Source organism: Lytechinus variegatus, chromosome 5 (assembly GCF_018143015.1).
Source record: "Lytechinus variegatus isolate NC3 chromosome 5, Lvar_3.0, whole genome shotgun sequence".
NCBI lineage: Eukaryota > Metazoa > Echinodermata > Echinoidea > Temnopleuroida > Toxopneustidae > Lytechinus > Lytechinus variegatus.
In genome coordinates, this window is record NC_054744.1 from 43,992,214 (window position 1) to 44,010,933 (window position 18,720).

The 18,720-nt window shown below is 38.5% G+C and overlaps 1 protein-coding gene across 1 annotated transcript in view; it reads left to right on the forward strand.

The window, feature by feature from the left end:
• LOC121416246 (adenosine deaminase-like protein) overlaps positions 1–18,720 on the forward strand; it is a 39,668-nt gene that overhangs the window by 8,207 nt on the left and 12,741 nt on the right. The gene's annotated exons all lie outside the window — the stretch shown is intronic.

Consider the following 18,720-nt stretch of genomic DNA (forward strand, 5'->3'; position numbering starts at 1 on the left):
TTTTCTGGGAGGATAAATAGTTTACCTAAGGTTATTGTACAATGCATACTTAGCTCATGACAGATACATGGTGTACTGTGAAACCTACTATCTTATTCTTTGCCATGGAAACCAGAAGTTACGCCTACTTAAAAGGGAAGGCTGAATGAGCAACATTCGCTCGCTATTGTATACTTGTGTTTAAAATGGAAATCAAATCGGATTGTGAAACCACCTCTACTACATGTATCATGCTATAATCATTGTGTCAGAGTTGCGATAGTCAGGGTTAGCCTTGAAGAGGTAAAAAAAAGTTGTTTGGGTATTCAATTACCTGCCCCCCTGTTGGTTTAGGGTTAAACATGTCCATATTATTATAGCCCCTGTCAATGGATGTGATCAGTCTTTTCATTATGTTGACATCTTCCGCTCCTGGCGAGTTTTCCAGCCAGCCAGCCGATGTGGGGTTCTTACAATGGTGATCAATTACTTTTGTATTCTACCGGATATGCCTTTCAATCTCACCCCTGGCTGTCCATTGGATCAAGACATCATTGTGAGCAGCTCCCTTGCTAACAAACGTTCTGAGCATTCAACCTGTTTCTGCACCCTGATAACTTTTCTGCATGCAGTTATGGGTTGATTTGCAAAGTTACATACAAACCAAATCATTTTAAGGGTTATTTGTGCTTGAAGACATACCTGCACTGCAAAAACAGCAGTGTTAATTTAACACCAGCTTGGTATCTATATCGAAAAAAAACTAGGAAAGTGTAGAAAATAACACCAGTTAAGAATCAAACTGATTTGGTTTAACCATGGGTTCATAGTTTAACTCTGATTATTGTTGTTTAAATGCCTATCTGCTGTTAAAATCTAATGAGCTAGTGCTAAATAAACACTGGTATTTTTGCAGTGTGTAGGTTCTCTCCTTTCCATTGTATTTTTTTCTTTCTCTCTTTTCCTTCATTTCTTCTACTATTCCCCTTTTCCTTTGCCTTCTCACTCTTTTCCTGTTTACTTTTCTCCCTTCTCCCTTTCTTTCCTTGTCATTTGAGTCCACTTTTCTTTCCTCTCTCATTTCTTTTTTGCTTTGTCTTCTCTGTTTCCTTTATTTTTCTCTCCCTTCTCCATTTTCCTTCTCTTCTATCTTTTCACTTAATTTCTTTCTTCTCTCCTTTTCTGTTTTTATTCCTCATTTTCTGTTTTCTGTCTTACCTCATTCCCATTCTCACCTTTTCCTTCCTTTTCTCACTTTTTCCTTCTTCTGTTCCTCTCATCCTCTATCGCTTGCTTCCTTCCTCTTTCGATTAATTTTCTTGCATTTTCTCCCGTTCCCCTTCTTTTGCATATCTTTTTCCTTTATCTTTTTCCGACCTCATTTCCTCTTTCATTTCCCCCTTCTTATCCATTATGTTTTGTCTGCCCGCTTCTTTATCTTTCCCATCATCCTTTCCCTTCTATCCCCCTCTCACATTATAATAATAGTGTCATATATCGACAAGGGATTGGAGCAGCCTTGGGTAGTCCTTTGTCTCCCATTTTGACATCAAATCCAGACTCTAGAAACGTTACTTAAGATGACGTCCTTGCCATTGGATGACAAGTATCATATATGGGCAGATTACCATTTTATCTTCTCTCTAGTGGATGACACGGGTAGTAATTCACATGCGAAGTTGTAAATCAAAATATCGATACTCAAATTTGTAACGAAACGGACGGCCACTTTCCTTTCTTTCCTGCTCTTTTTTTATTTTCTTCCTTCCATTTCCTTTCCGTTGCCTTTAGCTTCTTCTCCTTCCTTTCTTCACTCTTTTCCATCCCTTTAATCACTCTACCCTTTCTTCCCGTTTTCTTTCTTTCTTCCCTTCTTCCCGTTTTCTATCTCCTTCCCTTCTTCCCGTTTTCTATCTCCTCCCCGTTTCTTTTATTTCTGCTCTGAAGGGGGAGGGGGCATTGTCCCCGCTAAGTATACGGTTTATGGGCAATAAACCCTAAGAAATGAGTGCCTATGATAAATAGCTGAACTATGTTAACAACATTAGGAGTGGGCTATACATGGGTCGAAATATTTGTTTTTTTCATTTTGATAAGGGAACGGTCAGCTGCGGTCCTCCCCCCTCCCCCCGCCCCATTGGCACCCCAAATAAAAAAGAAAAGGGCAAAAGAAGGAAGAAAGAAAAGGGAAGGAAAGAGAGGAGGAAAAGTGATAAGAGGTGGAAAGAAAAGCGAAGATATAAAGGTGATGTGAAAGGGATGGTCCAGGCTGGAAATATTCATATCTCAAGAAATAGAGTAAAATTCCCAAAGCAAAATGCTGACAATTTGATCAAAATTGGATAACGAATAGCAAAGTTATTAAATGTTAAAGATTTGCATTATTCCAATGAAAAAGTTCTAGGCATGTCTATGAATATTCATTAGGTGGGCTGATGTCATATCCCCACTTTTTTTGTATTTAATCATATGAAATTAAATTTATTCAAAATATTTCTACCTAGGAACTAAAATAATTGGATTGATAACTGATTAAGAACATTAGTTGTTTATTGCCGCAACTCATTTCATCATAATGAAAACACATCATTTACACATGTATGAAAAAAATGAAACATTTATTTCATGTAATATAAGGAAAGTGGGGATGTGACATCATCAGCCCATCTAATGAATATTAATGAAGATGTGCATATAACTGTTTTCACAAAATATTGATAAACTTTAAAACTCGTTTATTTGTTGTCCGATTTTGATGAAATTTTCGGCATTTTGCTCTGTGAATTTTACTGTTTATTTAGATATAACTATTTTCAGCACAGACCATCCCTAAAGCCAGGGTAATTCTGCATTTATTGTCGAGCGCTTTTCTGATAAAGAGGTATTAGTAATATTACTACTAATACTACTACTACTGCTGCTGCTGCTGTTTCTGCTACTACTACTACTACTACTACTACTACTACTACTACTACTACTACTACTACTACTACTACTACTGCTGCTGCTGCTGCTGCTGCTACTACTACTACTACTACTACTACTACTACTACTACTACTACTACTATTACTACTACTACTACTACTACGACTACTATCACCACCACCACCACTACCATTACCACAACCACCGCTACCACTTCTACTACTACTGCTGCTACAACCACTGCTATTGCTGCTGCTACTACTACTACTACTACATGCAGTTCTACTGCTACTACTACTACCACTACTTCTACCACTACTTCTACCACTACCACTTGTACTACTACCACTACAACTGCTGCCAGAACCACCACTACTATTACTACTACTACTACTACTACTTCTACTACTACTACTTCTACTACTACTACTACTACTACTACTACTTCTGCTACTACTTCTACTACTACTCCTGCTACTGCTGCTACTACTATTATTATTATTATTATTACTTATTATTTGTAATGCGCTTTTCCCATTAGGCCCAAAGCGCTTGCAATGAATAAGATGTAATATTTTATTTTTTACTACTACTACTGTTACTAGACTACTGTAATTCAACTGCTACTGTTTCTCTTCATAATTACATTTGTGCATCCTATGTTGTCAGCCGAGGCTAAATCGTAATTATATTAATAAGTGTTTCTTTGGTTTCTTAGAAATGAAATAAGAGATTCTTCACATTGCCTCACCAGGATTTGATCGGAGTGCTCTATCCTTTCTTTTTGAAGGGAAAGGGAGAGGTATCCTCTGTCATGCCGCAAGTTTTCCTATGTTAAAAGGGAACGTACAAAGGAATCGCCTTTAAAAATATATCGATTTTTCCCTCGTTCAACCCTCAAATTAGCTGCCAAAGTCCCACCTTAAAATCTGCCAAATTAGAGTAATACGACACCATCGCCATATCCATGAGCATTTTTTGTCTGTCTATTCCATCATTCTAATTGATTTTGCCTCCCTTATCATCACCGCTACGTATCACTTTCTTAACTACGCATTGTTATCTCCCTCAAGGCGCTGTCCTTTTATTGAGGTGCCCCCACAGTCTTTTAAAATTCCTTTTAGTCATGCCGAGTTCCGATCCGTCTTTTTTTCTGCCACGAGATATGTCACATGAAGCCCAGTTAATTTTAGTTATCTTCAAATCAGGTTTGGGTATCACATGTCTTACTCTACTTTGCGTTGTATTAAGATATTAAAAGGGAAAGGAAACCAAAGCCGTTCGTCTTTTTATATTAAGCCAGGGTTGTACCGGAACTGATTTCTTCCGAATAAATTAGGACCAATTTTGCCGGAATATGGCCTGATTCGGATGGATTCGCTGGATTCGGGGAGCTCCGCGAATTAGAGACGAGTAGGTCCCGATTCAGCGTAGAATCGCCAAGAATTGACCCTAATTAATTTTGGCCATCCCGAATAAAGGCGAATGCCACCCGAATAGTGGCAAAACTTGAGGCAAAAGTCGCCAGAATTGAGCCAAGTGTGGCCCGATTGCTCCGATTACAGCCGAATGAAGACCCAAATGTTGACCTGAATCGGATCGAATATTACTGAATGCGCAGAGTTCGGACAGCACTCCGCGGATGATACGAATAGGTCCGAAACTGCCCAGAATACTCCATATGCCCCCCACCTAATCCAGCCGAATGTCATTCGAATGTGGCCCGAATGAAATTTGTTCGTCGCCACATTCGGGAGTATGGGGAGGGGTATTCGGCTGTTTTTTAACATTTCAGTGAGAACAGAATACTCCCGAATTCTACTGAATTCGGATTCGGATATTCGGACGGATTCGCAGCTGATTCGGCTCAGGGCTTTAAACGATAGAGGCGACAACCCAACATAATTATATCGTGAGGCCTTCTCACAAACTACCTAAATCTAGGGTTACACCGAAAACGGAATCAGATGCGAATCCATCCGAATACTCGTAGTGTATGGTATCGGGAGTATTACACAGCAAAAACTGTGGTGTTAACCGGTGTACATTGAGGACCACACCAGTTATTTTACACCAGTGTTAAATTGGTGTTGTTAATTTTACACCTATAGGTGTTATTACAACACCTTTGGTTGTTACATTTACACTCTTTGGTGTTATGTTCAATCTTTAGGGTGTAATTTTAACACTTCAGGGTGTGGTCCTCTATTAACACCGATTGGTGTCAGTTTTAAAACCAAAGTTTTTACAGTGTATGTTCTCCCTCCACGAATGCGAGAAAATTCGGGAGGGATTCGGGAACATTCGCGGAGCAAGGGCGCCGGAAGCGGGGGGGCAGGGGGGGGGGGGCACTTGCCCCCCAAATAAAATTTTGGGGGGGCAAAACGAGATTTTGCCCCCCCCAATGTGCCCCCCTAAAAGTAGAAAAATGATATTATTTAAGGACAAAAGTAAACGATGAAGGCACTTTTCTGCCTAAGAATTGTCATTTCTTTTGTCAAAAATGAAAAAAATTTCGCCCCTTACGGGGCAATTACACATCATAGTAAGCCTTGCGTCTTTTGACGAACATGTCCCTCACTGTGAAACATACCTTTGATAAGCCCATTTTCCATCTTATTACAGTGTGATAAACCCCCATTCCACAGAGAACAAGACCGCTGAAAGACCTTTGAAAGACCATGAATTTGGTTGATCTTTCAGAGGTCTCTCAATGAACCTACAATGGCCTTTGAGGTCTTACACGAGTCCTGACCAATCTTTCAGTGGTCTTCGTGGTCTTCATGGGCTCCAAAACTTTTTGAAACGGTTCAAAACAGTCTTACAACGGTCTTACAGGAAAATCGTCTTTCAGTGGTCTTTCAGCAGTCTTTCAGCGGTCTTTCGATGAACTTTCAAAGGTCTTCATAGTCTTTCATTGATCTTTCAGCAGTCTCTCAAGATTTTTGCGGAGATCACTGTAAGACTCATGAGAGATCATTGAAAGATCATTGAAAGACCAGGCAAAGTCCATGGAAAGAATTCTGAAAGATCACTTATTGCATAAAAGATCTCTGAAAGACCATTGAAAGATCTCGAGAGGACTAGTCTAAGACCAGTACGACAAGAAATATCCAACAGTCTTTCAGAGTTCTTTGAGGGGTCTTTCTGAGCCATTCCACAGAGACGACAAATTTCATTGATCTTGAAGACCGCTGTAAGACCTCACCAATTTTAAGTCTTTCAGTGGTCTTTCAATGGTCTCCGTTCTGTGGAATGGGGGCCTATTAGTATTAATGAATACATTTCAGACTAAAACCGAATGGCAAATTTGCATGCTGGCTGTGTCGGCTAACAAACGCGCGGTCGCCCAGAAACGCTCAGACCGGGGTGGTGTTTCATCAATATTTTCGTCCGACAAGTTGTAAGATCTGACAACTTTCCTGTATTCTAATTGGTTGAGAAGCATTGTTACCATAGTAACTGTCGGATAAAACGTCCTACAAGTCCTTTCATGAAACGCTCCCCGGACCTGGGGAGTGTTTCATCAACATTTTCATCCGACAAGTTGTCAGATCTGACATCTTTCTCAGACGTTGATTGGCTGAGAGGTACTGTTACTATGGTAACTGTCGGATGAAATGGGACTTTTCGGATAAAACGTCCGACAAGTCCTTTCATGAACCCCCCCCCCGATATCACCAACGCGCGTGAACGCTTACTCGAGCAACATATGGAATCTGAAAATAGCTGCAAAACCGAAAAGTTTAAAGAGTTATAGAGGATTGAGTATAAATGAGAAGATGCTAGCTTGATTCGGCGAATGGAGTGCAGAGCAGGAGTACTCATCTATCAACTAATCAAGCGTCTTCTTCAACCTTTTCTGGTTTACTGTCTTTATCAGGACTACGCTCATTTGAACAAAACATTACTCGACTATCAACTGTCTACTTCCTCCTATCAATTTCACTTCTTCCTCTATCCACTTTTTTTTCGAAAACTCCAAATGGTGTACCGTCAACCACATCCGCTGTTGGAATGCAATTGTTTTCTTCTAAATAATGTTACATAATGTACATTACGAACTGCCGTAGTTTGTTAGTTCATGATTATTTACAAATGAATATTTCCAGGAATTTGATATTCATCATTTCCTAGTTATGGTCACATTTTCCCCAGAAAGTATGTAAAGAAAAAAGAAGATTTTGAAGGGGTCATCCAAAAGTGCTTCCCAGCCATACAAAACATGCCAAAGGAAACACATAAATCGAGTAATGTTTTAAATTTTCAGAAAAGTTTTAAATTGTTAGACAATAATTAAGCAGGTCATATTTCTTTTTCCTCCAGTTACAAAATATGAAACATTTTGCCTATGTATGGATAATCAGGGACTCGCTCCAATGCTGAGGTCAGAAATGATTTAAATAGAATGGGTATTTAAGCGCTTATCGTCGTCTGCCACGTCAGAACAGCATGACATTTTGAATTTAAAAAGACATTCATTATGTATTTCGTTTCTGTTGTTACGCTTCTTCTGCTTAATACATTCCTTGAAACTTATAATTGTGCTCTCTCGCGTCGTCCGTGTATGTAAATGTACATAAATAAATATTTCTGAAAGGATATTGCATGAAAAATGTAATTTCTGGTATTTTGAGTCAATATAAGCGTATTACGTAATTTAATTGATCAGACACGAAAACCACATTCCGAATTAAGCGATCGTTTTGCGCGTAGATTTCATAGGTTCTCATAAACTCCGAGTATAGTCTCGTAGTGAATTCTATGTTTAATTCTCAAGAAATTTATTTTTGAATTCTCTTAGAAACGTAACTTTTAAACTCCATTTTTACACAAAGTCCTTACCGGGGGGGGGGGGGGGGTCCCACGCCCTCTCCCGCTCGATCGCTTCGGTATCTCACGCTGTCAAAAATATTGTGCCCCCTTCGGGATTTTGCCCCCCCCCAAAAAAACTGAAAGTGTTCCGGCGCGCCTGTCGCGGAGGAATTCGGTTTGTTTTGATATGTTCAAAACAAGCTGAATATCGTCCAAAATACATCCGAATGTGACCACGACAAATTTCATTCTGGCATCATTTTGGATGTATTCGGATGGCATTTGGTTGGATTTGGGGAGGTGTTCGGAGTATTCTGGGCAGATTCGGACCTACATTTTACATCAATCGGAGCCGTAACGGTCTGAGCTCGGCGCATTTGGCCATATTCGTTCCGATTTTGGTCAACATTCGGGTCATCATTCGGCTGTCATCGGGGCAGTCGGGACACATTCGGCTCAATTCTGGCCACTATTCGGGATGACCAAAATCGATTCGTGTAAATTCTTGGCTATTCTGCGCTGAATTGGGACCTATTCAGGACCCATTCGTCTCTATTCGGGGAGCTCCCCGAATCAGAGACGAATGGGTTCCGAAACCACGTCCGAACCCACCCGATTCAGGGCCACATTCGGGCAGAATCGGTTCGAATTCATTTTTAAGAATTCGGTTTTGGTGTAACCCCAGCTTAACATTCACGGGGAAAAAATTATTGAACATGCATGTACGCATATAGTGTGTTGGCGTGCCCTGCTGACAATGCAATTAAATTAGAGAGACTGATGAGTAGTCTCTCTACTACTCACCATCTCTACTCGCCGACTCAAGCCAACATCTCCTCATCAGCTCTACTACTCAAGCTGTTCTCACTCAACACTCCTTCTGGTTTACAGTCCTTTTCAGGACTATTTTCAAGAAAGAATACTCTATTCTCAAATCTCCACTTTCTCACCTATCCACTTCTTCTCTTCTTCTATCCACTGTTTCTATAACACTCCACATGGTGTACCGTAAACCACATCAGCAATTGTCAAATAGTTCGAATTATCATAAGATCTTGAAAATCATCATTAACCATGTTAACATAACTTTTTAATACATGCGAGTGGTCTTTAAGCGGGTGAAATGAAATATAAATTGAGTTATAGTATTTTGATTAAAAATGACTGACTTACCACTTTACACATTATACATCAGAAAATGTACAACATTCTGGAACGAAAGAAATATGAATTGATAGATTTCGTCAGATTTTGATAAAATTTAGTATCACAATCATGTTCTAGTGCTGATTCCATCCCAAGTCTTTTGAGTGGACTTGACCTTAAAAAGTAATATATTATGATGAAACTCAATCCCAAAACCAGGGTTTATTCATTAGGGGGTTCGAATCTTTCTCTTTCTTGCTGAAACCTTTAACCAAAAAGGCCCTTCATCAAAATTACTGGTCATTTCGTCCCCGGAACGTTTTTGTCTCACCTGCATAGGCAGAGTGAGACAATAGGCGCCGCTTTTCCGACGGCGACGGCGGCGGCGGCGTCAACATCAAATGTTAACCTGAGGTTAAGTTTTTGAAATGACATAACTTAGAAAGTATATGGACCTAGTTAATAAAACTTGGCCATGAGGTTAATCAAGTATTACTGAACATCCTTTTAGAGTTTCATGTCACATGACCAAGGTCAAAGGTCATTTAGGGTCAATGAACTTAGACCATTTTGGGGGAATCAACATCAAAATCTTAACATGAGGTTAAGTTTTTGAAATGTCATCATAACTTAGAAAATATATGGACCTAGTTCATTAAACTTGGACATAAGGTCAATCATGTATCACCAAACATCCTGCGTGAGTTTCATGTCACATGACCAAGTTCACAGGTCATTTAGGGTCAATGAACTTTGGCCGATTTGGGGGTATCTGCATGAATTACAATCAAAACTTTAAAAGTTTTTGGATCTGATTCATGAAACTTGGACATAATAGTAATCAAGTATCACTGAACATCCTGTGCAAGTTTCAGGTCACATGATCAAGGTCAAAGGTCATGTGAGGTCAATGAATTTTGGCCACATTGGGGGTGTTTGTTGAATTACCATCCTATCTCTGTAAGTGTATTGGTCTAGTTCATAAAACGTGGAAATAAGAGTAACCAAGTGTCACTGAACATCTTGTGCGAGTTATAGTAGTTTTCAAAGTCAGCAATGCTGCTATGTTGAATCGCGTGATGCAGGTGAGACGGCCAGAGGCATTCCACTTGTTTCTTCCCTATTTTTCTTGCTTAGGAAAAATCTAGGGGGTTCGATGGAACCCCATCCCCTCCCTAAAACCTCCCCTTGGCTACGGGCTTTCATTTTCTGGAATGTAGGAATTTCCTAGTATCATTTATATGAGTTAAGTAAAACATAACCTGATGTATTGCCATATGTTTGTTAAACGTATCAGTGTATGAAGAATGGGCTAAAAGCTACGCTCACTATTTATTCATCGGAGATTTAAAACAATAAAGAAATGCAATGCTATACATAATCGAGTACGTTTTTATTTTAGGTCTCAAGAAAGAATCATCTTTAGGGTTAAAAGTGTTCTGTCAATCAAATACAACTGTAAGTGTAACTATATATTGTCTGGCGCATTTAGCATTGTTTTGTTTTGTTTTTATAAAGAAAACGTAATAAAGGATAACTTACATGCCTCCACACTTTTCCCTCGAGAAACTTCAGCCGTGAATGATGGAATGTTGTAAATATGTTTTCAGTTCTAGATCAGTAAAGAACCAAATTACATAATTCTTATCAATTACAATGGAAGTTCATATTATTTCATGTGTGGCATACTTTTATTGTAAATTTTACTGCGTCTCGTGCTTTCATTTTTTTCAAAATTTCTTTTCACATTTACTGGCAAAACAAAACTCTATTTTCTGCAATGGGTTGATTTCTTGATCTCTGTTTAATATCTCAGCTATCTGATATCTCCTTGTAGCGTTCATATTGCCCTGAAAATGAGGGAATAATATTCATCACAGGTATTACGTTATCTTCTTGAAAGGAATATTCTATTGAGAACCGGTAATTAAATCTGTATATGCGTTGACGCTAGAGGCCTACACGCCAATTCGAGGAATTAGCCATATCGTATGATCAGGTTTTAAAGATCAACTTCTGGAAGATGAAGCTACATCTATACTGGGAAAAGTGTGATTGTCTGTGGTTATCCATACGACTAAATATATTGGTTCATGCCTTACAAAATTTACTATTTTGATAACTGTATTCAAACAAAATTAGTTTTGTTGTTAAATCATTAAATGCATACTGCAAAGTACATTGGATATTTATTTTCCCCTTGGCATGCTTGGTAACACTTATATAGATAGGTATAGGAATTATATCAAATATCAAGGGAGGCGTGAACAAAATTAATGTGCGGTAAACTGTTAGGTGAATGCGTTCATGTTACATTTTCTTACAAAATCTCTTTCTTACAACAAAGCTTAATTTTCCCGAATGATTCGGACTGATTCTGCCCGAATATGGCATGATTCGAATGAATTAGGTGGATTGGGAACATATTCGTCGCTGATTCGGCGAACTTCCCGCATAGAGACGAATGGGTCCCAAATAGGTCCCAATTCAGCGCAGAATCTCCAAGAATTGATCCGAATCAATTTTGGCAATCCCGAATAAAGCCATATGCCATCCGAATAGTGGCAAGAATCGGGACAAAGGTGGCGCGAATGTGGCCCAATTGCTCCGATTACAGCCGAATGACGACCCGAATGTTGACACAAATCGGAACGAATATGGCTAAATGCGCCAGACCGTTACTCCGCGAATGATATAATACAGTGAAACCTGTCTATAGTGACCACCCGAGGAAAACACAAAATGTGGCCTTTATAGACAGGTGGCTACTATAGACAGGTTCTTATACACACAATCTGCCTCCATGGGAAGCGTTTTAGTGGTCACTATAGGCAGGTGGCCACTATAGACAGGTGGCCACTAACATAGGTTTGACTGTATAGGTTTTCCCGTCCAATATCGTCAAAATTTCAACCGATTTAATGATGTAATAGTTCAATTTGCAACTAATTCGAATGACCTATGAGATAAACATTTAAATACCCAAATACTTTATTTGATTTAATCATATTGGCACGCGATTTCATGGTTATTTCATTTAAACAAGTATAAAGATCGAGCAAATTCAAATAGCCGAAGAGATGTTTTCAAATTCGCAACGGTACCCTCCTTGCGAAGGTTTAGGAATTCAAAATCATTAATATGCGATCACTTATAGGATATGCACAGTGTTTTTCGTTTTTATTTTTTTTTTTACTTCATTTGAATGATTATGGAAATGGTTTTACTTCTTAATTGGATGTTTACCATTATACTGAAATGTATCATCCATCTGAAAAACCATCATTGGAACAACAACTCGTTTTTCCACTTTCATTTAACTATAGAACGTGGTCAATACCATCCCTTCCCCACAACGATATAATTTACAATTATGTGAAATAAAAAAAGAACAAGATGATGAAAAAAAATACCCACCATTGGCATAGGTCATCCACCCACTCACTGGCGGATCCGGGGGGGGGGGGCACACACGGCTCGTGTCCGTGCCCCCCCCCCCTTTGAGAGCCACAATTTAAAAAAAAATCGTGGACCGTCCCTTATTTTTTGGTTAAAAACCTTCGGTTTTGCTCGTCAAATTCCAAGGGAAAATGCCCCCTTTTTTGGAAATCCTTGATCCGCCCGTGCACCCACTCATTAATCACTAAAAGAATAACCGTTCACAACCATATCCTATATCCTATAAGTGTTACATGAATTACGTCTTTATCAAACATAATGGAATAAAATTATTCTAACTGAAAGATCAGAAAAAAGGTAGGGTAAAGTTTGGAGAAAAAAATTGTATAACGTTATAAAAGAAAAATGAACACAGAAACATGTTATCTGAATTTAAAGTGCAAATATGTGTGCCGATTAATGAAATTGAAAATGGTATTTTGGGTGAAATTAAACGATCAGTTCGTCGTTGCGAAATTAAATGAAGACTTTTGGCCATTAATTCGAACGAATTTCTCCCTAAAATTAAATTTCTACCAAATTCAAAGGAATAATATAGAACGGAATTAAATGATGAATAAATGAAAATGAACCATGTGTGCAGAGGGTTGACAAAATATTTCGAATTTGAAAGTCCTTTCATTAATTTAAATGCAACCCTGATGAAATTGGACGGGAAAACCTATAGTAGAGGTCTGAATCATCATACTCCGAAGGTCTCCCCTAACCCAACCGATCCGAATACATCCCGAATGAAATTACCTGTGGCCACATTCGGGGGTATTTTCGAGGGTATTAAAGGTATTGTTTAACTTTGTGAGCAGCCGATTTAAAAAATTCTCAAACCAAGATGAAACATGCATGTGTACAAGTGCATGTATTAGAACTAATAAACCCTGAAAACAACCATTATTGAGAATGAAAAGCTAAAACTACAAGGCAAACCCCGATTTTGTAAATGGGCATCTTATAGACACCTAAATAGTACACATAAGTGTATGGGATGAAATTAAGATGGTGTTTCCGGTCACTTTATATTTCAATTTTTGATGCACTAAATAATTATTTTCGAACGCAATTTTTTCTGGGCTTCATTTTTGTAACATATACCAGACACAGGTGACAAGTATGACCTTCTAGCTCAGATTTTTTAAAAGTCAACCAATGTTAACCAATCACTTTAATCTGGTTTTGAACATTTTAAAACGAGCCGAATTCCTCCGCGAATTTTCCCGAATCTGGGAGAAGAGAATGCTGCCGAAACCACCTGATTACGTGTATTCAGTTGGTTTCGCAGCTGATTCGGTTCTGTTGTGTAGCTAAACCCAAATATATCGTAAACCTTCCTATTTGGGATGATTCGGGAGAAATTCCGTGGCTCTGAAATGTTCAAAACCAGCCGAATACCCACCAAAATACTTCCGAAGTGGCCACGAAGATTCTGGGAGGTGCCCGGGGGGTATTCTGGAGAGTCTATAGACCAGTTCGTAGTTACTTCATGGACAATTTTGGTCAAATGACCTTTCATTTCTTTCATTATGATAGGCACATTTGAAAGCAAGATATTACGTAAGCTTGCCTTACATAGCAGGATGAAGAAATTTAATAGACCAGGAATAGACTAGAAAAGCACACCAATGAACACTTTATGAAGGTATTTGGTGCATTCCTATTTTGAATGCATATCATAGCATGTTGCACAATGTACTTGGTAAACTGTGAAATACCAGTCTTCCGTGGACGCATTGTTGTTTTTTGTGGATGTAAATGAAAATCACTATTCAAAAGAATATATGAATAATCAACACATCAAACTTGGTGCTTATCTGATTAGATTTTAAATGACCTTCCTCTGATCATGCGTCGAATCTTTTGATCATGCGCAGAAAGGAACTACGAACTGGCTTATTCTTGGCGATTTTGCTCTGATTCGGGACCTACTCCGGACCTATTCGTGTCTGATTCGGGGAGCTCCCGGAATCAGAGACGAAATGGTTCCGAATCCATTGAATTTGTCCGAATCAGGCCATATTCAGGTAGGATCGAGCCGGATTTATTCGGGTGAATTCGGTTTTGGTGTAACTGTAGCTTGCAACAACCGTGTGGAATTACCTCAACCCTTGATCAAGGTTAATAGAACTATATTTTTCATTGAATATTTGGAATATTGGAAACACCAGTAGATTGTGCTTAGGTATCCAGTCCTGTTTAGTTCACTATCATATTTCACGTCATATAAATAGTGTATTGAATAACGGTTAGAAAAACAAAATATTTAAAGACTCTTACAAAGAGAAATAAAAGGAAAGAAAAAACCTGCGACAAAATACAGCATGAAAAACCCCTGTTTCTGAAGTTGAATTGTAAACATTTCTATAGCAGATCATTAAGTATAATTTTTTTCTTATTTTTCTTCATACGAAATGCCTTTAAGCATCCCTCAAAATACACCAAGAAAGAGAGAGAGAGAGAGAGAGAGAGAAGGGGAGGGGGCAAATTTAGGGGAAATGAGACAGCGGAAAGTGATAAAGCTAATATTGCCCCAAGGAATGTAATCTTTTTATCATTATGCCCAATGTGGTTTTGAAATATTGTTTGCGATTTTTATTGACTTGAAAATGATAGGATATCAATAAATAGAACAATATTAGATTAGGAGAAATAAGAAACCCCTATTACAGTGGTTTTGAAAGTGATATACGTCGAGTGATAACTCGATCATAATATCTCTACAATTCTAACGCCGGCGGACACCGTTTTGGCAAGGTGTATTCTTTTCTGTCGATCAAAAATTTGTGTACTCGTTGAAACGTTATACATTGGAGAGAAAATGAGTTCGTGAAAACGGTGATAAATCGAAATACCCATGTGATTCGCAGTTGAGGGGCATTGGAACATTTCTGGATCAATATGCGGAAAGTTATCCTTGTTTAACCTACTTCATAACATGTGAATCAGAGTTGATGAGACCATCTTAAGTGCATGGTCGTTAATGTAGACGCGGATTTTTTTTTTTACTCATGTGAACTTTTTAATCGAATTCAAATGAAAAAAAAAAGATGCCTCTATTTTCTCTAGTCACGTTATTGACTTTGCTGCTATCATTGAAAGCATTTCGAAGACTGACTGTAGTGAAGCGATACGATGGAGGAAGCGATAATAAATACTGTATTATTGAAAACGTTTCATCAGAACTCATCTCTTCTGTCTCCATCTTCCCCACCCTCTTTCCCTACTCTATTGTATTCCCCTTTCCCCTTATCTCTACACTCTGGTCACCCTTTCCTTAATCTGTCAAGTTACCCAAAGTATATTTTTATTTGTAGATAATATACTTAATAATACTTAATAATATAATGTTCGATTGCTATACCATATTATCATATTATTGTCATATTTTGTAAATCCAATGCAATTCAGTCTAAATGGCTGCGATATGTGGATATTCAAATAAAACCTTAAAAAACCTTACAAGAGCATTTGTGTGGTCTAATTGCAGGCTATGTTACAGTGGAAAACACTCCGTCCCTCTGATAGGACGTTAAATGGAGGCCCTGTGTAGAGGAGAATCACCACCTTTGCACGTTAAGAACCCACTGCACTATTCGAAGAGTTATCGGGAGGAGAGACCTGTGTGTCACAGTTCTGTGTGCTCGCCCTTCTAGGCGACCCAGATTGGCTGGCTCCTCCAATGCGCCTTTGAATGTCTTTGACAGATATATGGCGCTGTACAAATGCTGTGCATCGTCATCATTATCATCTAATTAAATATCTCACTTGGTAGCTTTTTTTAATCATAGAGCAATTAGTCAAATCGGAAAAATCCAGATGGAAAGATGGGTTCGCAAGTATGCGAATTTATATTCTTTTTTTTTCTGCAAAATGTTTTATTTAAAAAAAATCGTTAACGAAACGCGGATACAGCGCGTCCCCTAAAAATGTCCCTCTGACATATTTTGTGGCAGCATTCTCAATCAAATGTACAGGGGTAGACAGCTAACAGTGGTGTATTGCAGCCCATTCCAAGTTTGCAACACTGCTGTATTTCTTCATTGTCTTTAACATGTTAACCCCCACTTTACCATCCAGGATCTGAGCAGGAACATATCCATGCAGGTTCATCAAATCATGAACTTTCAAGTTTATTTAAAACCAAAAACATCACAAATCAAATCATATGTACATACAACTCAAATGAGTACGTAAACCATATAAACAGACATTAGTTAGATTATAGCATAGACGAATAGCATGTGCAGAAGGATTATAACCATACAAATTGCAGTTTTTATGATCGATAGGGGATCAGTGCTCTGACTTGAAGGAAAATATGAATTGATGGGTAATGATAAGCTGAACAATGAAGAACAAACCACAAGTGTATCACACTTTGCGAAAGCGAACGTTACTTGTGAAAATTGACTATTTATTCATTCAAAAAGGTACAATGAATTAATTTGAGCCCATTAACTTAATGATAAAACAGGAATGAAATAAAGAATGCATTATTGCTTGAATTAGGCATGAAACACGCATGACATTTTGTCTGTATCATTGTGCGTCTCCCCTTATCAAACTTGAAATGAATTGTCAAGTACCTTTGTTGCCCTTCTTAACATGTGCAAGGTTTGGGGCAAGGTTGTAATTTGATGAGCCTGGTTAGACCATGGAGAATTTCTGGTAAGCTCAGGGTAATTCCCTGATCAGATTCTGATTGGTCAGAGGGGGTTGATATGCTAGGCAGCCCTACTAGACAGTGCAGAACCTGCAGTGGTAGCAGTGCTGCATGTATGTAAACTTGGAATGGGCTGAAAAACACCATTGTTACGTAATAGACTGGGTATTCAAAACCACTGAAGCGAGACCAATGCATTTTTTAAAGAAGTTAGGGCTTGAGATGAGCTTCTTATTACAAATTCTTAATTAATTCAGCCGTAAATCAGAGGGACATTTTTGGGGGACCCGCTGTATATCTCATGTTTTCATCAATGAACTTTTCCTAATTGATTAGATTGAGAGGAATAATCGACTGCAAACATGGGACATAAAATGATGCATGGAAGAGGACACTTCCCGTCTTTCTCGCTCTAAGCACGGAAATCGATTTTATTGAACCAATATTCAAAGATTACTTCCATATGATAAGAGAACATGACTGTATATTAATAAGCTAAAAAGTGAGAAGTATCCCGTGGGTAGTGGTGGGCTGGTGACAGATGTTATATACTAGAAGCGCGGACATTTCCTATTATCAATTTGAAAGTGAAAACAAAATGACGTCGGCCCGATTCTACTCTGATTCCAAGCCCGAATGTATTTTTGTAATACTTGCCAGCAAGAAATATTTTGAAGTTTTCTAGCTGAGATTTGAGAAAACCGGATAGAAAAAAAGGTATGGACAGGTATTGGGAAAGTAGGGGCGAATCCAGTTTTTGCCAATAAAGGGGAGGGGGCTGGGTTGGAAAAGTTAAAGACTGTTTGCATTGCACTGGCGCTAACCTAACACCAGGGCTCCGTAACACAAATGTTTGCGATGAATAGCAAATATGAAAGAACACTTCTGATTGGTTCCTAGTCAGTATTTTGCGACAAATGCGCTTGTAACATTGATCTTGATTGGTCAGTTCATTTAGCGATTGATCGCTAATCTTTGTGTTACGGAGCCTAGCTTCGTTTCTTTTCAGGATTTTCTAAAAAAAAGTGACCGAAGTTAACAGTTCAGCAAGATCAGGCATATATGATTTTTATTGTATTTCATTTTACATAACTGGGTTCCTCATCAACTTTCATTTGACACCTTGCTTATGATTATTATCATGGGTCAAAGAGTTATGGTCCTTCGAAGGCAAAGGGTACAAAACCTACTTTTTCCAAGTTTTGGTTTTAATGTGATTGCAGGGAACACACTTTGTTGTAAGGTTTTGGTGTCATCAGAGTTTTTCTACCTGCAAATTTACGTGAAATGTTATCCCTTCTGCTAGTATTTCTACGAGTGAATAACTGGTGCCTGGCTGCAATTTTGGTTGAGCACATCTTTGGTGACAAGCAGGCAAATGTTTGGCATGAGATATATGTTCGCCATAATCGCATAATGGTTACAAGAGCAATGCAATAAATGCAACGTCTACTGTGACCTTACTGTTAAACGCTGAGCGTGTTAGAGCAAAAGGTAGGGATGACGGAAAAGAAGCTTGGCAGTTACTATGTAAATGCCAGTCACTCACAAAAAGTTAACAGAAGGGATGAAACCAAAATCTTACAACAAAGTTGGTTTCGTGTATGCGGTGCAGGTATGTACATTAAAACTAAAAACTTTGAAAAGGTAGGTTTTGTACCCTTTGCCTTCGAAGGACCACTGTCCATGGTAAACGCAAAAGCAAGGTGTCAAATTAAAGTTGATGATATACTCAGTTACG